The following is a 21,643-nucleotide window of genomic DNA, read 5'->3' as shown; positions in this document are numbered from 1 at the left end:
TTCACTTTGTAATTTTCAAAAACTCCAACTAAAAGTAATTTTTCCAATGTTATTCCATAAGATATGACTTCTAGAACAATATCAAATAGCAGAATTACATATATTCTTGTCTCAATCCTGCTTTTATTTTGAGTTTTTCTAATGTTACATTATATCTACCTGTCTTTAGTTTAGGGTAAATATCCTTTATCAGATTAATGGCACATTCTTTCATTTCTACTTGAAAACTTTCCTCTTATGAGAAATGAGTGTTGAATATCATCAACAGTAATGTTTTAAGACTATTCTCATTGAATGTGATAATACAGTAAACTTTATTTTCTGATGATGAATCACCTTTATATTCCGGGAATAAGCATGTTTTGGGGACAGATGTATTTACCTATTAAACAATATCTAGATAGCTATAGATATAGATAATATTAAGTAATTGTTTTATATAAAGTATAGATTAGAGATTACTTTCTCTAATACTGTGAAATTTTTGCTTATAATATTACCTGATCCAGAATATTATTTTTATGATCACAACATAAAGTAGGAACAAGGAAGAAATATTTCAACTAACAAACCAGTTTCCTTCTTTGTTGAATCTGGTATGTCATAATTTCTAATTCATTAAATCAGGTATATTACTCCAAACAATCTAAAGTTTCAATTGTTTGTCCTGCTATTATTAATCTTCTTCTCATGAACTTTTATAATTTTCTTAACATACACATTAAAATAATTAAATTAATTTTAATTTTTTGCATCATTTTGTCATGTTTCTTTCTTGCACATTAATTAATGAAAAATTAGTTTAATATCCTCTTTCTTCAAATTTTTTTATTCCACAAACATTTTTTCTTCTTTTCTCATTTTACATTCTCTATATTATTCTGCATATACTTGATTTATTATGCTACATATTCAGATTATTTAAAATTATAAATTTTAAATATATTTAAACCATAAGTTTCCATCTAATACCTACTTTAGGGTAATCATGTAAGTTTTGAAGGAGTGTTTTATTCCTATTCTTCAGTTTTAAATGCTTTATAATTACCACTGTAATTTCCTCTTTATAAAATTAGATCTTTAGAATATTTTTAGCAGTGATAGGATTTATTTGTTTGTTTTTGATACCAACAATTTTTTTTTTAAAGAGAGAGTGAGAGAGGGGAGAGAGAGAGAGAGAGAGAGAGAGAGAGAGAGAGAGAGAGAGAATTTTTTTAATATTTATTTTTAGTTCTCGGCAGACACAACATCTTTGTTGGTATGTGGTGCTGAGGATCGAACCCGGGCCGCACGCATGCGAGGCAAGCGCGCTACCGCTTGAGCCACATCCCCAGCCCACCAACAATTTTTAACTCAGAAGCACTTAAACACTGAGTCACATCACTAGCCCTTTTTAAAATATTTTATTTAGAGACAGGGTCTCACTAAGTTCCTTAGGGCCTCACTAAGTTGCTGAGGCTGGCTTTGAAATTGTGGTCATCCTGCCTCAGCTTTTCAAGCTGCTGAGATTACAGGAATGTGCCACCACACCAGGCTAGGTTACATTTATGTTACTACTTCATGTACATTGAAAATTTAAGTGCATTTTCAGCAGAATATATGTTCTGTATGGTATTAATTCATTCCAACCATTAGTATTTGCATATATTTCATGTGTTTTTGGAAAGAATATTCCTTTTCTAATTATCAAGAATAGTAATCCACATATTTGTGTTACAACAATTTTTAGCTACATTGTAAATTCATGTTTTTAGGAAGATTTTATTTTGTTGTACTATTCTGGATTTACAGAACTTACTCATATCCAGTTATGCCTATTATAAACATCTTAGATTAATACAGTATAATTGTTCCTATTAGTGAACCACATTGTCTTGATTTCTTTACCTTTTTAATAAGCTTTATGTTTGTTTAATTTTCTTGTTGTATATTTATTTATTGAGGCTTGGTTGACACATAGAAAATTGCCACAGTCTAGCTGGGCACAGAATCACGAGCCACTCAAGCAGGAACAAAACTTTATTTTTGAAAATGCCGCCAATACTCACGCGCCCGGCAAGCAAACCGGTCCACCCACGCGGTCGCGTCTACCGGAACCGGAGCCCAGCACCTCCCCCGGAATTCCCTCCTACTGTCCTTTCCCAACCAATGGGAACTCTCCAAGAGTCCAGTAACATGAGTCCCATAGCAGGCCAAGGTGAACAGCAGGAGTCCAATTTCCATATGAATGTAAATCTTAACATAATCATATCATCTCAATGGCTAGCTGGCGTCACCTTACAACCAAAAGTGCCATGCATCATATTATTTGGTTGTGGCTCCTAGCATCTGCCCCCTTCTGTTAAATTAAGCAACAGGCAATATGGCTAGGAACTGTGCCTGTTAGGTATGTCCAATTCAACATATGGTTCTTACCCATCATCGGAAAACTGACCTCTAGGCGTCAGCCTCCTGTCTTAGGTTGATCACACTGCAACTGAATCATACCCGTCACTGACTACTGGTCCAGTATATAGCCATATCTGTGGATAGGCCTATGCACCAGTGGGGGGGTGAGGTTCTTTGCCTCACACAGTTGGCCCCCAAAATTAGACCATCACTAGTAGAAGGGAGGAGGATACAGAAATGCCACGACATCAAGTCAATAGTCGGCTCTTTAGGAAAAATTGCATCACTGGTGACACATCAGCAAAGATACGCCAGCACTACCATAATTCGCTGCATCAACAGATAGAGCACAATGCATACAAGTGATACATAGTCCAGGCAAGTTTTGTAAGCAGTTCAAAGTGGAGGAATCTATCAATATGTCCATTTCCTCCCAAAATAAATCGACTCAGTGATTGAGCATTGCTTGTTGAGTTATTATTCATTGATGCATCAGTTTATACAGTTTGTTGTGATAATTATTGAAGAAGTTGTAGTTTGGTTTCATCTTTGTCTTCACCGGCACTGGGATGAAAATAGGGATTGACAATGATGTTAAGAAAAGAAAAAAATGTAACATTTCAACAGGTATTAAGAAAACAATTTTTAGAACAATTTACATTATCCTGAACAGAATTATTAAATATAATGAAAAGGAAAGGTGAAAGAAAACAAACAGATCTGTTAACCTGCTTATTTGTATAAATATTAAAACAGTCTTCAACAGCTGTTTACGCAAAGTAAATTAAACCATTAAAATCACGTGAATAATAAAAAAAAAATTTGGGATCCATATTTTTATGAGCGCTCCTCATATATGATATATGGACATACACACATACAGACATACAACACAAAACAGAAATGTGCACACGTAACATACAACATATAAGACGATAGTAAAGGCCTTGTAGATTACTTAGGTGAAATTTCCATTGCAATGTTTAAAAACTCCATAGTCAAAAAATAAAACTGATCAGAAAACATTTATTTATGTCTGTATGAGCTCAAAATTAAAATGGAACTTTATGATGTGGGAAAAGCAATAATAAAGTAGATATTGAAAAAAGCATCCTGGTTGATCACTGTCAAAGATGTAAGAATAGCGAAGCTGGAGTTCTGGATATCAGCTGTTGTGGATTTGAGTCAAATCATCTTCTTTTTCTTTAGAAATTGTTTTGGTTAATATCTCTGGAATCCAAATCGGCTGCTGTTCCTCCTGTGGAAAAACACAGACAGAGCCCCGACTCCAGACTATCATTGGGTCCGGACCTTTCCATTGTCCTGTTAGAATATGCTTCCAAAGTACCTTAGGCTTATGTGCATTTTTGGGGTACAAATGTCTTTCCGTAGCACTAAGCCCTGATGAATCCAAATTTAAAAAGTTTAGAGTAAAAAGGGTTATTTTAAGTTTATCTTTGGGGAATATATACCCCTTTCCAATTCCCTCCTTTTGTTTTAATAAGTACATTTTAATAGTTTGATGAGCTCTTTCAACTATGCTCTGTCCTTGTGGATTGTATGGAATTCCTGTTATGTGAGTAATGCCAAATGATGAGCAAAATTGTTTAAAAGAGGTAGAAGTGTAACCAGGACCATTGTCCATTTTTAACTGTTTTGGAACGCCCACAGTGGCAAAATTTTGTAAGCAATGAGCTATAATATCTTTAGTTTTTTCTCTGGCATGAAGGGCGCCCATCAAAAATCCAGAAGAAGTATCAACTGTAACATGCAAATATTTTAATTTTCCAAATTCTGGCAAGTGTGTGACATCCATCTGCCAAATATGGTTAGGTATCAGTCCTCTAGGATTGACTCCAAGATTAATTTGTGGTAAAAATGTCACACAATTTTGACATTGTTTTATTATATGTCTGGCTTGTTCTTTATTTATTTTAAAACGCTTTTGTAAAGTATTAGCATTGACATGGAACCTTTTATGAAAATTTATAGCTTCTTCTATCGTGGAGAAAATATGTATGTCATGTGTAGATTTATATGCTAGTTCATTGCCCATACTAAGGGCTCCAGGCAATCCTGTATGTGCCCTGATATGTCCTATAAAGAATGGATCTTTTCTGTCCCAGATTAGACTTTGTATAGCGGAAAACAAAGAGAAAACAGTAGAAGAAGGTGAAATCTTACCAGCATCTTCAAGGGATACTATAGCATTAACTACATACTGACTATCAGAAAATAAATTAAATACAGAATCTTTAAACATCATAAAAGCTTGTAATACTGCATTAAGCTCTACCTTTTGAGCTGATTGTTTGGGTACTAAAAATGTAAAAGTTTGATCAGGAGTAACTACTGCTGCTGTACCATTGTTTGACCCATCGGTGAATATATTTGGAGCATTTATGATAGGGGTTTTTCTTGTCATTTTTGGAAAAACTACAGGATGCTTAGACCAAAAAGACAACAAAGGATTAGATGGTAAGTGATTATCAAATGAAACACTAGATTTACACATGATTATTGCCCAAGTATTTAACTCATTAGCTAACTCATCAATTTGATCCATAGTATATGGAGTAATAATTTTATTGGGAGAAATCCCAAACACTCCCTTTGCTGCTTTTATTCCTTTGAGTATTAATTGTCCTACAGCCTCAGGATATCTAGTAAGAATAGTGTTAGGAGAATAAGATAAATGTATCCACAATAATGGACCTTCTTGCCAAAATACTCCTGTAGGAATATTTTTTGTTGGTAGTACAATAAATAATAAAGGCAAACTTATATCAATTCTATCCAAATGCATATTTTCCATATATGTCTCAATGATTTTTAATGCTTTTCTTGCTTCAGGCATTAACATGCGGGGTGAATTTGGATCTGATGGACATTTTAGAATATCAAATAAAGGTCCCAACTCTCCTGTTGGTATGCCTAGATAAGGCCTTATCCAATTTATGTCTCCCAATAACTTTTGAAAGTCATTAAGTGATTTGAGTTGATCTACTCGTATTTGAATTTTTGGTGGACGGACCATGGTTGAGGATAATAGAACTCCTAAATAATTAATTGGAATATTTAATTGTACTTTATCTATTGCTATCTCTAGATTATAATTTTTCAATAAGTTTGTAAGTGTGGCATAACATTCTAGCAATGTGTTTTTATCTTTATGTGCCAATAACACATCATCCATATAGTGAAATATTTGTAGTTCAGGATTTTGATTTCTAAGTGGCTGGATTGCTTTATTAACATAAATTTGACACATAGTTGGGCCGTTAGCCATCCCTTGAGGGAGTACTTTCCATTCATATCTCTGATCAGGACCTTCATGATTCAGTGCAGGGATAGTAAATGCAAAATGTGGACTATCCTCGGGATGAATTGGAATTGAAAAGAAACAATCTTTAATATCTATAGCTAAAACATGCCAGGTTTTTGGTAAAGCAGACAATTGGGGAATCCCTGATTGAGCAGGTCCCATAATAACCATCTCATTATTAATGGCTCTTAAAGCTTGTAATAATCTCCATTTACCAGATTTCTTTTTAATGACAAAAATGGGAGTATTATGGGGGGATACAGAAGGTTGTATATGTCCTTCCACTAATTGTTGCCTGACCAGGTCATGGAGTACTTGTATCTTTTCTTTAGTCAGGGGCCACTGAGGAACCCACACTGGTCTTTCTGATTTCCAAGTAATTTTGATTGTCTCAGTGGCCCTTTCTGAAAACCCAATCCATGTCTATTTATTACTTGATCTATTTGAATTGGTGCTGTCATACCTTGTTTCCTGGGGAAGAGGTCCTTTTACTCCTGTGGGAATGATTTGAACTCCCATCTCTGGAGTTAGTACTGCTCTGGCAGAGGTGCAGTTGTCCAACCCTGCGCTCCCTCTAGTTTGTCTGATGAGGGATTTAATGGATAATGCATCCTGGGCACTACCTTGATGGTGCTGCTGGGTTTCTCCATTGCCCCGTATATTTGTGGTTTTGGGCCCCGGGGCAATGGGCCCTCTAGTCCGTTTTTTGGCAATGGAGCCTGATACCTTTGTCCACGATATCGTGGGTAAACACTTGGTCCTTGTCCGTTTTTTGATAATGGAATACCCTCTATGGTGGTTTGAGAATGGCATTCATTAGCCCAATGTCTCCCTCTATGGCATTGTGGGCAAATACCTGGTATTCTATTCCTTTGATACCTAGCTTTGTTAAACCCTCCTCCTATGGGGCAACTCCTTTTAAAATGTCCTGTTTGATTACAATTATAGCATGTTTTTGGCCTGGCATCTAAAGCCTGTTGTACTGCTGCTAAGACTTGCCCTTGTTCATTAATGTCTCTACATAATTTAATATATGTGTTTAAATCTTCATGTCTCCATGGTCTAATGACCTCTCTGCAGCAACGATTTGCTTGGTCATAAGCCAGTTGTTTTATAAATGGCATTGCCTGTTCTGTATTTCCAAATATTCTAGAAGCTGTCTGAATAAGCCTATCTACAAATTCAGCGTAAGGTTCATTAGTTCCTTGTATTACCTTAGATAATTGACCTTGTAAATCTCCATGCCCCTGTAAAGTTTTCCATGCCCTGACTGCATCTACAGCGATTTGTGCGTATATGCCAGGATCATATTCAATTTGTTGTCTTTGACCCTCATAAGGTCCCTTTCCTAATAACATATCTAGATTTCATTGAGGGTAACCGGCTTCTGCATTTCGCCTAGCTGTCTCCATGCAAAATTCCTCATTGGCAGCCTTCCATAACAAATATTGTCCTCCATTTAGCACAGATCGACACATGTTAGCCCAATCTGCTGGTGTCATGTCCAAGTTGGTAACAGATTCGACCATACTAATCGTAAAGGTTTCTTGAGGGCCATAGGTTGTTACAGCCTCCTTTAATTGCTTTACTGTTTTGAAATCTAAAGCACGGTGAATTTGTTGCCCTCCTGCCTGCTCAAGTACAGGGCATGCTAATCTTTGGGGTCCTGCCTCAGAATTCCGTCCATCAACTACGGGAGTTGAGGGCCGCTCAGCTGTAGATAGAGCTGTTGGTTGAATTACGCCCTCTGGTGATAGAACGGAGTTAGTAGCAGCCTCCTGTTGTAATTCTCCACCTGATGGCTGTTTTTCCTCTAAGCTTTCTTTCTTTAAATTTTCCTCTGTCTGACTAGCTTGAGAGACCTTCTCTTTTGCTTGACCTAACGTTCTTTCTACCATAGTCTGGATCTCTAACAATTTACTTAACAGTCTTTCGGTTTGTTTTTTACTAGATTCTAATCTACTATAAAGGTAACGTAACCCAATAAGATAGGATAAAACAAAGCCGAAGCAGAATGAAACAAAAACGGAGCAGAGAATGGTTGTATCAATTTTCTCTTTCTCAGGGCCGAATAACTTCAAACCTTGAGCCAACCATTTTTCCCAGTTTGCCTGAGAAAATTCTAGGGCTAGGGAGCTTGAAATAAAAACAAAATAAATCAAAACAAGAACACATTGTTTTTTGAAATGGTCACCCATTCTGTCGCCTTCCTTCAGGGGCAAGCAATTTTACTCACCTCTAAGCTTCAGGCGTTCCCCGTCCGGGCCACCAATTGCCGCAGTCTAGCTGGGCACAGAATCACGAGCCACTCAAGCAGGAACAAAACTTTATTTTTGAAAATGCCGCCAATACTCCGTACTCGCCCGGCAAGCAAACCGGTCCACCCACGCGGTCACATCTACCGGAACCGGAGCCCAGCACCTCCCCCGGAATTCCCTCCTACTGTCCTTTCCCAACCAATGGGAACTCTCCAGGAGTCCAGTAGCATGAGTCCCATAGCAGGCCAAGGTGAACAGCAGGAGTCCAATTTCCATATGAATGTAAATCTTAACATAATCATATCATCTCAATGGCTAGCTGGCGTCACCTTACAACCAAAAGTGCCATGCATCATATTATTCGGTTGTGGCTCCTAGCATCATTGTACATATTTAGTGTATACAGATTGATGAGCTTGGAGATAAGTATTGATGTGTGATATAATCAGTACAATCTATGTGATAAACATGTTTAAAAGTTTCCCCCATTAATTTATTGATGATGATGATGATGATGATGATGATGATGATGATGATAGGAAGAACACAAGGTAATGTGTAGACTTTTAGGAAATTTTGAGCATATAATACAGTATTGATAACTATAGGCTCTATGCTTTACAGTAGATCTTGAAGTTAGTAATGCCAGTGTTCCAAATGTAGAGTTCTTCAATAATATACTAGGTACTCTGGGATACTTGCCTTTCAATATAGTTTTAAAGTCAGCTGCTTGAAATCTATAAAATAACTTGATGAGATTTCTATTGTACCTTAGTTGAAAATAAATTTAATAAAATATTTTGAGATTGCATTGAATCTGCAGGCAATTAATCAACTTTACTTTATTGTTAAGAAGTGGTATCTTAACAATATGGAGTATTGTAATTCATTAATATGGAATATACCTCTTTTAATTTAGACCCTTGATTTCTTTCACCAGCATTTTGTAATTTTCTCCAAATAGACCCAGTACATACTTTTTCTATTAGAGCATTATAATTATACATAGCATTTGTATTTACTTTGACAAAATAATACATTTAAGGAATTTGACTTCAATCCCCATTTCCTTCCCCACTTTCTCTTCCTCACTCCCTCCCCATTCACTCCTATATTTATCTTCCTTTCAGTCCTTTATTAACTTATTTTTAATTGGCATTCCTCAACATACTTTTTTAAAATTTACATATTTTCATGTTTTGATGTCATTGTAAATATTGTGGCTTTTTAATTTCATATTAGAGTTGTTCATTGCTATCATTATAAGAAAAAAACTAAAATTTGTGTTTATTTTGTTTTCTGGTGCTGGGAATCAAATGTAAGGCCTTGCACATGATAGGAAACTGCTCTTACATTGAGTAATAAACCTGCCTTAACTTTTACATATTAAATTTGCATCTAGCATATAACCTTCCCACAATCTCTCATTTTGTTGATTGCTGAGAATTTTCTAAATAGTCATTCATGTTATCTGTGAACAGTTTTATTTATTCTTTCCATATCTATGTTTTTTTAAAGTAGTTTTACTTTACTACTCTAGCTAAAAATGTTAATATAATGTTGAATGGAATTAGCAAGAGGAATGGATTTGACTTGTTCTAATGTAGGAAATCATCCAGTTTCTCACCATTACGTGTGATGCTAGAAAAAGTGTTTCTATAGATACAACCCTTTAAACTGAGGAAATTCCCATATTACTATTTATCTGAGAATTCTTATCAATAGTGTTGGATTTTGTCAAGTAATTTTCCTGTATAATTTTATATGATTATGATTTTTTAACTGCAGATGGGATAGGTTATATTGATTAATTTTTGAATATTGAACTAGTATTGCATACCTGAAACAATCCTATTTTATCATAGCATATAATTCTTCTAAAACATTTTTATTCAGTTTGCTAATATTTTGCTGAATATTTATATATATCTTCATGGGAGATATTGATCTATAGTTCTTAAAATTCTTTAATAGATATCACCTTATTACAATTGTCTGTTTCTAATTGCATGAGTTTTTATAGTTTGTAACTGTCGAGAAATTGGTCCATTTCATCCATGTTATAAAATCTGTGGCTTCAGATGTATCTATAATATTCCTTTATTATCCCTTACAACTCTGTTTAATCAATATACATTCCTAGTATTTCATTTCTAATATGAGAAATTGTTTCTTTTCTCTCTTTTCTTGATTAGCTTGGCAGGAAATTAATCAACTTTACAAAGAATCAACTCATAAATTTTTTATGTTTTTCTGATTTTCCATTTCACTGATTTCTGCCCTAATTTTTACTATTTGTTTTATTCTTCCTACTTTATGCTTTATTGGCTCTTTCTTCTCTTGTTTCTTAGGGTGGAATCTTAGATTATTCATTGTAGATCCTTTAGGCTGTAAAAATCGCTCTATGCAATGCTTTCTTTGTATACTCCACATATTTTTACAAATATAAATTTATTTATTTTTTTACTTTTAAGTGGTAGACACAATATTTTTATTTCATTTTTATGTGGTGCAGAGGATCGAACCCTGTGCCTCACACATGCTAAGCGAGCACTCTACCACTGAGCCACAACCCTAACCCCTGTACACTCCACATCTTGATAAGCAGTCTTTTATTTAGTGCAAAACATATTTTCTAGAAAATCTTCATTGACTTATTTTGAAGTATACTTTTCATGTGCAACAATTTTGTGATGTTTTGCAACTATATGTGTGTTAGTGATTATGATATTGATGTAATTTTGGTCTGAGAATATGCTGTGTATAATTTTATTTTCTTATTTTTTATGTGTCATTTTATGATCCAGAATGTGGTATATCTTAGAATTCCATGTGATTTTAATAAGAATGTGCATTTTGCTGTCATTGCTTGTAGCACTCTATAAATGTCAGTTAGACACTATTGACTGTTTGAGTAAGTATACCCTTACTAATTAAGTACCTGTGTGATCTATCAATTACCAATGGAATGGTATTGAATTCTATAGTAACAATATTGGATTTTTCAATTCCTCTTTTTGCAATTCTAATAGTTTTTTCCTCATTTACTTTTATGTATTTTATTGGGTATTTATGCTTTAAAGATTGTTACAGCTTTTTGGAAAATTAACTCCTTATTATTATACAATATTTTCCATTATCTCTAATAAGATTGTTCTTGCTCTGAAATTTTTTTCCTAAAAAGAACAATTATTCCAATTTTCTTTTGATAATATCAGAATGGCATATCTTTTTGTATTCCTTTAATTTTGTCTTCATCTTTATATTGAAACTGAATTTCTTGAAGAAAACATGTAGTTGTGCAATATGATTTCTAATCAACATATAAAATATGTATTTTAGATCATTAACATTTAAAGCATTCATAAATAAAATTGAAATTATATTTTATGTATTTGTATATATTTTCTATTCATTGTCCTGTTAATATATGTAGTAAGACTAATTACATTAATCAACAAATATCACTGGTGAGTTAATATTTATACAATTTAAATTTTATTTCATTTTTGAAACTTTTCTATTTGTTGTCCTAGAGTTTATAGTATACATTTACAATTAATCTAAGTCCAATTTTAAATAACATTACATGGACTCAGTTATAGTGTAGGTACCTTATAACAGAGAAATCCCAATTCCTCCTTCCTTTGATTTATGAAATTCCTTTCACTTATGAATATTTTATATTTATAGAATATGTTGTCACCACTATTGTTTTGAACAGTTATCTACTATATAAAGTAAGAATAAATAAAAGTATTTTATTTTTGTGTTCATTTATTCTTTCTCTAATACTTTTACCTCCTTTATCTAGATACAAATTTTGTAACTATATTATTTCCTTCACCCTGAGGAATACCTTTTAACATTTAGTTTTAGGTAAATCTTCTCAAGTACTATTCCTTCCACTTTTTTTTTGGGGGGTGGTTGTTTTTTCTAAGATAATTTTTTATTTCTTCTTCACTTTTTAAGGATAATTTTAGTGAATATTGATTAAATTCTAGGCTAGTTCATTTTATTTATGTCAATACTTTCAAAATTTCATTCTACTCTCCTCTTGCTTTCATGGCTTCTGACAGGAAGTCTGCTGTCAATATTATATTTTTTTCTTCTATAGTAAATATAGCTCCCTCATGATATGGCTTCCTTCAAGATTCTGTCTTCATCTTTTATTTTTCACAGTTTGAGTAAAATTTGAATAGATGATACTTATTTTCTATGATGTTTTCTGAGTGTGCTGATTGGTGTCCATAATTTGAAAAGTATTCGGCCTTTGTTACTTCAAATATTTATTTTTTTCCTTCTTCACCTTGTGGAATTCCTGTTATTAAGCACTTGTTATGTATTTTGAAGTTGTCCAACAGATCTTATTCTTCTATTTTGATTTTTTTCTGTCTGTATATCAGTTTAATTTTTACCCGACATATCTTCAAACTCACTAACACTTTTCTTGTCTGGATCCATGTCCTCAAAAGTAATATTTGTTTCACTTAGAGTGCTTTTAATTTATAGAATTTCCCTTCAATTACATTGATTTCTATATTTCCAATTTTCTGCTTACATTGCTTATCTGCTATTCCATATTATCCCCTTTTCACTAAAGTTCTTAATGTGTTAATATTAATTATTTTAAATTCTGTGAAATTTCAACATATGTGTCATTTCTAAGTCTGGTTCTGATGCTTTCTGTCTCTCTTTGAAAAATATTTTCATTTATCTCTCCTTGTAATATTTTTGTTAGTGCTAAAAGCTACACATTATATATCAAGTAATAGAAATAGAGAAAAATATGCATTCAATGTGAAATTTTTTGTTAATTTGACCAAGATTTGGGTACTTACAATGATGGCTGTTGCCATAAGGATTCAGAGCTTATAAGTATATCTGCACATTTTGTTTTGTACTCTCTTTTGTTTGTTGTTGTGATAATTACTTTCCTCAAGTATTCCTTTACAAATAATTTGTAAGTCTTGCAAATGTAATTAACTGTTGTTATATTGCAGCCCAATTGATGAGGTAGTAAGGTATGGAAGAGGGTGAATCATCTTTTCTATTATGATTAAATTTCACTCTTACAGTGGGCCTTGCATGGCTGGATTGTGGCTTTTAAAAAGTGTTTCTCAGCCTTATTTTTCCCTTATGTGAGACAAACAGTCTAGAGAAAGACTAATTGCCCTGCTTTCAAGATAGATAAGGTTCTGGTAAAATCTTCTCTTATGGGGAACACATATTTTAAAGATGTTACTTTTACCCTCATCCCATCAGAAACATGAGAACATTTTTCTTTAATCTCCATGGAATGGCTTCATAGATTTCCAGGAGTCAAATCCCATGAATCCGCATGGCTTCAATAAGATTGTGGTCCTGGGAGATTATTACTCTGGTAGTAGTCCAAAGTAAACCTCCTGGGAGTCATCAATATTACCAGTTAATCATTCTTACCAGTTTATGGCTATAGCAGCTTCCGCTCCACATACATTGATCTCAAGTATGATCTTATGTATTTGTCAGTGTCTCCAGAATTCAGTGTGGTGGTTTTTCTTATGAATTCAATACTAAGAAATGCATTAATTTTAATTTTTGTAGCATTTTTCCTGATGAACAAATGAGACAGTTCTAACTTCTTTACATATTAAAGCCGAAACCAGAAATCCTAATAATCCTAATATTGCTGAATATAATTCAAAGCTATGTTATTAGGTATGTGCAAGTTTATGGATGCCACCTTTTTGGCAATGTCTATCTGTACTCCTAATAATGCCTTTTGACTTTCTGTTCTTTTAGAAATCAATAATTCTAACCTACATTTCTCTAGTTATAGATCATATTTTCTTCTAACATGTTTATAAATTTTCTGTATGAATTTGTTATATACTTTTTCTCTTTTTTTAAAGAGAGAGACAGAGAGAGAAAGAGAATTCTTTAATATTTATTTTTTAGTTTTTGGTGGACACAACATCTTTATTTTTATGTGGTGCTGAGGATCAAATCCAGCGCCCCACACATGCCAGGTGAGTGTGTTACCGCTTGGGCCACATCCCCAGCCATACTTTTTCTCTTTTAAGAAGAATTTGAATGGATTTTTCCATAATGTGATAGTTATTGTCATACAACAGATAAGTTGAAACTTTTGTATTCAATGTGATAACAGATATGTTGATAATCATTTCTGACTTTTTAGTTTTTCTAGTTATTATATTTTTATTTTACTATTTCCTCTTCTATAACCTTCTATTGATTTTATCTAACTTTATTTAATTCTTGATTTTCCTGGGTTCTAATTTTGATGTTACTCATTCTGTTTCTAAATATGTAGTGTTTACCCTTAGATTTCTTGTTATGGTTGTTATAGTTAGGCTGTTTTGTTTTAATGCTAATTAATTTTTACATTCATATTTACACTATAGAAGTCTAAAGTTAATTACTACCTCTATTCTCTTCCCAAAGATCATGAAAATGTTTAAATCAAATCACTGATCTTGACCCCCATCTTACTAGAAACTTTCATTATATTATTATTTAGCATTTTTAAACATTTAGTTCCAGCTTTTGATAGTATGCATTTTCTTTTCTTTTCTTTTTTTTTTTTTTTTTTTTGGTACCAGGGATTGAACTCAGGGGTACTTGACCACTGAGCTACATCCCCACTGAGCCACATCCCCTGCCCTATTTTGTATTTTATTTAGAGACAGGGTCTCACTGAGTTGCTTAGTGCCTCACCTTTGCTGAGGCTGGCTTGGAACTCTCAATCCTCCTTCCTCAGCCTCCCAAGCCGCTGGGATTACAGGCATGAGCCATAACTCCCAGCTGATAGCATGAATTTTCAAGCCCTTCTTGCTTTGTGAACTCATAGCTCCATAGTGCATCATTTTTATGGGATTTTTATAAGTCAAATAAAATTTCATATACTTTAAAGTAATTTAGTTTCTAAGGTTCTAATTCATAGCCTTGACCAAAAGATTACCATGATATTAATTTTAAAAATAGTTAGTAGTTCAGCACTTTATTCCAGAAAGGTAAAATGTAGCAACCCTTGGAGATTATCTGATGATAGTAATTTGTAATATTTCAGGGCTTTCTGAATGGGTAACAGAGAATGCACTTGATCCTCCTTCAAGTAAATACTTCTGTGAGAGCCAGGAAAGAGTGCATTTAACTTGAGGTGAAAATTAGAAAGAAAATGTACTGCTCAAATTCCAAATAAATTTACTTTTAGGAGATTTTGATGTTCTCCTGACCTAGAAATGGAATATATAATGACTCTGTTGACTGCAGTTTGGCTCTGGGTGTGTTTTATTTCTTAGGATACATTTACAATTTGAATCTTCATATATGTGACTTGTTTCTACTCTGGACTCTACTGTGCATATTATTTTATAAACCTCAAATACATATTTAACCTTTCTTGAGCTTAGTTTTTTATATGTATGCCATAAGGTGATAATACTTGCCCAGGTAACACATAGAACTATTGTAGGAGTTTAAAAAAATAAAAAAAAGAATGGTGGAGGGGCTGGGGATATAGGTCAATGGTAAAGGGCTTGCCTAGTAGGATTATATCCTGGATTCACTCCTCAGTAACACACACACACACACACACACACACACACACACACACACACAGTAGTGGAGGATAGTGTTTCTGGATGACAAAATAATATGTGAAAATAAAAGATATTGGAAAATTGCATGTGAAAGTTGTCATAGCTCTGATGAAATGAGTCATCTTGTGAAGGATGCAGAATATATTCAATGTCCTCCAAATGCAAACTATTTGAAGTAAAAAGGTAATAAAAGATGAAAATATCAATGCACTGTGGACCTTAGGCCATTTTTATTACTTTGTAATTTATATTTGATATAAAAATCTGGATGGAACTTATTTCATGTAGACTGGAAATCTAGACTGATCAAAGATATGGTGGAAATCTATATTTCGAATGATTATATTTTATTTTGAAAGAGTGAGCAAGAAAGTTTTTCCACATTATGTGGTACCACTTAAGAAGCCAGAAAACACAGTAAAAGAAAGTTATGAAACAATACTGGTACATACAGCTGAAATAGTATCTTTGGCTACTCAAATTTAAGACATTGATTAGTTCTTCATAGTTCTAGGACTCTGAGTCAGTGATTAAATGAGTTTTATCTCAGGTGCACATTTCTTATGCCAACTGTTTTTGCCTTCTACAAAAGGGTTAAATGCACAGCTGTAATCTTATTTTGAGGAGGTATTTTTAAATAGAAGACACATAAATTTAGTAATTACTATGACTAAATAATGTTAAAGCTTAGCACTCACAACATCTTATTCAATTTTCATTAAAATTCTGTCAAGTAGGCATTGCTATTTCCATTTTACATTTGTGTAAAACAAGGTTCAAAAGAGTTCAATAATTGTCACAGGGTCATGCATAAAGTTACAGTACTGAAATGCAAGCTTGTATCTATCTGATGCAAAAATCTTGGCCTCTTTCTGTAATTGAGAGACCCCAATAAAGTGATGAGCAACCCTTCAAGCTAAATATGAACAATAGTCTATGTAGCATTATTTCAGAGAAAATCGTTGTGCTTCCAAACATTTCTATCAGCTATAATTCACACTTCTAAAATGGATCCATTAAAACCCCAGGAAGCAAGTAGATTTCATTTTAAGTACCAGTTCTGACTGGGTAGCAGTCACTGCCTGAAACACCATGTTGAGAAAGCTTCTGAGGAAAGCACCTCTAGCCTCAGTAGAAAAGAGTTTTATGATCAATTAGCAATGACTGGTGACATAAGTGTCACGTTTCTGCCATCATGGAACCAGATTTTTATTACCTTGATTTAAGTGGTTAGCATCAGCTACTAATAGTCCACTTCTCTTGAGAGAAAACAGATATTCAACTTCATCATTTCTTATATCGCATTTTGAAAGGAAGTTAATAGTATATTATTCTAAGATAAGAATTTGATAGAAGGGACAGGAGATTACAGGAACAGTGCATTCATAGTTAAGAAAGAAAGAAGCAATGGGGAGAATGGAGGGAAGTTCAGGTACTTAATCAGGATTTTCTCATCTCATGATGTGTCCAGAGCAGCATTGCTTAAAATCACAAAATGTTAATTATAAAGCTATCTTGGAGGGTTTCACTGTTGGTTTATTGGTGTTGTTTAGTGTGCCTATATAGGTACCTAAATTCTCATAAAAATTAAAACTGGTATATTAATTAGAATTTTTTTCCATCTGAGCAAAGAAATTGCTTTATAGTCTTTTCTAGGATCAGAAGGAATTGATCTGGGCAGTGGTAGCTTACAAAAGGAAAATTACAAAATTGTGTCTACATCTTCATACTTAAGAAGTAGGACAGGACATTAGAAAATCTAGTCTAGGTCAAAGGAGTAGTCAAATAGAGTTTAACCAGTGTTATTTAGATCTTATTAGTGAGCATCTCTCCGAGGCAATCCAAGGAAAAATATAGTATGGTAGCTTAGGGTGAAAGTAGAAAATAGTTATCAGGGATTAGCATATAGTCAAATACCTACCCTTCCCCAAAAGAAAGAGTACGAGTTTATCATAGAACATACTGTGTCCTATGGGTTCCTGTTTCTTTTTTTTTTTCACACTGAGATCTAACAAAACATATATCTCAATCCAGTCACCATTGTCCATGGTGTGCTGCTTTATTCAAATACTTGTGCTTATATTTTTCATGAGTTAATTCACTTGACCAAATGAAACATTTGCCTGACTTTCACATCAGCAAATTCTAGTTCACATTGTAAACCTTAATTTGCTATTTGTCTTGATTTTCTACTACTAATAGAATATATATTTTAAAATTATATTCTCAATATATCATTCAATTAACTCATATAAGTAAAATTAAACTTTATATGGTTTCCCATGTAAAATAATATGAAGTGAGCTCCCTTATACTAATCTCATTTTGCCCTTAGCCACTACTTAATTGAACAAGTAACATCTCTAATATCTGCACAGAATTTAATTGGCCCAATAATAGCAATTTCATAATATTTATGGGTTGCTCCTTCAGGGTTGTGAATCTACTTAGAAAAACCACTAAATGAAGTATGAGTCTTAAGGAACTCTGGTAGTGATGGTGAATAAGTTCTCATAGATCAGTAATCAAGTCAAGAATCCAAGACAAGTAAACCCTATGCTCAGCACAAGAATTTTTTTAAAAAATGGAGATTTTAAAAGATGTCTGGTGTAGCAAGTTTATCCATAGACAATTTCTAGGGCATGGGCATGCACCTGTGAGCCCAGAGGTGACAACAGACAAGTGGTAACAAATGTCTTAAAATTAGAATAAATAATGGTTGTGTAACCTTTTAGTATTCCTGTTTTTTTTAAAAAAATATTTTCTTTTATGTCTAAAGATTTGAAAAATACTCAGATATGTAAAATAAAACATTTTAATGAAAGTAAAATTTTGACTATAAAAATGTCAGAAAAGTTACTGTTAGATAAATAAACTTATAGTGATCTGATGGATACATAATTGACTCAAACTTTCTGTGGATAATTTGTCAGTGTGCATGATCCTTTAAAATGTTCATAGTCTTTGACCCAATAATTCTACCTTTAGGAATTGGCTTAGAGAAATACTCTAAAATTCAATGAAAGAGTTATGTTTATTTTCATTGAATAATCTTATATGCAAAATAAATGACTTAAATAAGAGGAGGGGAGAGGGGATAGTAGAGGATAGGAAGGGCAGCAGAATACAACATACACTAGTATGGCAGTATGTAAAAAAGTGGATGTGTAACCGATGTGATTCTGAAATCTGTATATGGGGTAAAAATGGGAGTTCATAACCCACTTGAACCAAATGTATGAAATATGATATGTCAAGAGCTTTGTAATGATTTGAACAACTAATAATAAAAATAAATTTAAAAATGACTTAAATAAGCAATTATTAGTTAAATAATGTAATAAAATATAATGCAGCAATTAACATATTATAAAATATTTCTAAAGTGATGTGGAAATTGTCATCATAAAACAATACATCCAAATAAAGAAAATTATTTATTTAGAATGCTCTCAAGTGAAAAAAATACATCAAAAAAGGAAAATAAATTAATTTCAGTAGGAATTAACAGAAGATGGGATCAATAGAGTCTATTTTCAATTTCATCTCTATAAAGTTCCATATTTACTTATACCACACATTATTTCTTAATAATAATTATGATAATGAGTAATTTGATGTCATATTACATTTGACTAAAAAACATATTTAGCAAGTGGTATAGACTAATTGTGTGACCTCAAGATTGCTATGTTAAAACTTAAAACCCCGGGCAATGGTATTTGAAAGTGGGGCCTTTATAATTTTATTACATTATGAAGGACATCATGAATGGGATTAGTGTCCTTATCAGAAAAAAATCAGAGAGCTTTTTGCCCCTTCCCCAATGTGAGGATATTTCAAAAAGATGGTCCTCATGAATAGGAAGTAAGCCCTCATCAGACACCAAATCTTCTGGCACCTTGAATGTTAGACTTCCCAGCCCCAAAAAATGTGAGAAAAAAGTTTCTGTTGGTTTGATAAACTGCTGCAGCAAATACTTAAAAATGTGAAAGCTGCTTTTGAATTGAGTAACAATGGGTGGAGAATAGAAGATTTTTTTTGAAGTACTTGTTATAAAGAGCCTAAATTGACATGAATGGATCTTTGAAGGCCATTCTGGAGGGGGCCTGGAAAGAAACAAGGAGAGCTATACAGAAAGTCTAGAGAATAACTAAGTAATTTTGGAATAGAACAACAGAATAAATTTGAATAGTAAAGGCTATTCTGGTGAAATCATTGACAGAAATGAGGAACCATGGTATTGGACACTGGAAGAAAGGATTTCCTTGTTAAAAAGTGTCAAAGAACGTGGTTGCATCAAGTTCATGTTCTGGTGTTTTGTGAAAGGTAGAAATAGCTAGCAGTGAAACTGCATACATACTGCTATTTCTAAAGATAGTGTTGAAGGTGCAGTTTGACCTCTCTTAACTGGTTACAATAAAAGGCAAGAAAAAATAAATAACTTGAAGATATAATTAAACAATATGGAAGGAGAAGATTTGGAAAATGCTGGAGCGGTGCATATTTAAAAAATTGAAAACACTAAGTATGTGTCCTGGTGGCCCCTGATAAAGAAATTAGTATGGATCAGACTTCTCAACCAAAACCAGAAGCTATTCTCCAACACCAAGGAAGAATGGCCCTCAAGGCATTTCAGAGATCATAAGAATTGTTGCTCACATCACAGACCCAGAATGAAGAGCCCATGGCAGAGCAGATTCTAAGGCGGAGATATTAACACCTGTAAGAACTCAGCATGCACTTCCCTGTGCCACCTCACCTCAGGGATTCTGCTCCCCCAATCCAGAACCATTCTCTTTGGTTGCCCCAGGTGCAGCTTTGACAAAACTCTTTGCATTGCAGGGCATGGTGGCTATTCCACTGGAGGGTGCTGACCACAAGCTTTGGTATCATCTTCAGGGCCTCAGAGGCACTGCTATCTCCAACTATATTTCAAAGGGTCTAGAGCCATTGAGAGCCATTCCATAGCTACAGGATATATTGCCAACCTAAGTAGGACTAGAGGACAGAACATCAAGGTAGAAGAATATTTTTACCCTTAAGGTATAATGATATTTGTCTCATTAGGTCTTAGTCATAAATAGGACCTGTCACTTCTTTCTTTTTTTCCTTTATTTCTTTTGTAACATGATTGTGCATATAATGCATCTTCTGTGGTTGTATTTTGTAAAGATCATGGGAGGAGGTCTGAGGAGTTCCAGGAGAAGCAGAGCTCAACTCAGGACTAGTGGGGTTCTTAAAAAATATCACAGAAATGAATTCAAGTATGCATCAAGTAGAAGCACAAAGATTTCTTTAGAAAAGCAGAGATATTTAAGGGAGAATGTGGACTACCTCAAAAGTGAGAAGTACTGCTAAGGTAAAGCAAGGAGTAAACATTCAAGCGAGAACTTGGACATCTGAAGAGCAGCACCCTCTGGTCTGGAGTGTTAATATTTATAGAGGGATAGTAAATAGGGGTTGGACTACAAGTGGAGTCAGGGCAAATTTATGTGATTTCATGCCAGTTTTTATCATGTTTTCATATTCCCCTCATGTTGGGTCACATTTTACAAGCAACTAGCCAAGGGTGTGGGCCAGGTTGCTCAGGAGTTGTTCATTTTGCATGCCAATAGTTTATGCACACTTTTCTTTTGAGATTCAGTATATATACATATATTTTTCTGTAATCCCAAATTCTTATCTCAGAAACATGTAACTTGTTCAGTATCTACCACGTGAGGACACAAGGAGAAGATAGCCATCTGTGAACCAGAAAACAAGGCCTCACCAAACACCAAATCTAATAAAATCTTTATCATGGATTTCCCAGTCTCCAATGCTGCAAAACAAACCACCCAATTTGTGTTATTTTTGTTGTAGCCACAACAGACTAAGAAAGATACTATTAACATTATTTCTACTTTATAGGTAAGACTGCAGAGATAATGATAAATTGATTTATATAAGATCATATAGCCTGTAATATAAGAATTAGAATTAAAGTCAATCTTTAGTGATGTATAATTTCATATCCCTTCTACTACCCCCATATCCCATAGTGCTTCTTGCATAAAGAATACATA

Source organism: Spermophilus citellus (genome assembly GCF_964194105.1).
Source record: "Spermophilus citellus genome assembly, chromosome: X".
NCBI lineage: Eukaryota > Metazoa > Chordata > Mammalia > Rodentia > Sciuridae > Spermophilus > Spermophilus citellus.
The sequence above is the reverse complement of the archived record's forward strand: the minus strand, read 5'-3'. Positions refer to the sequence as shown.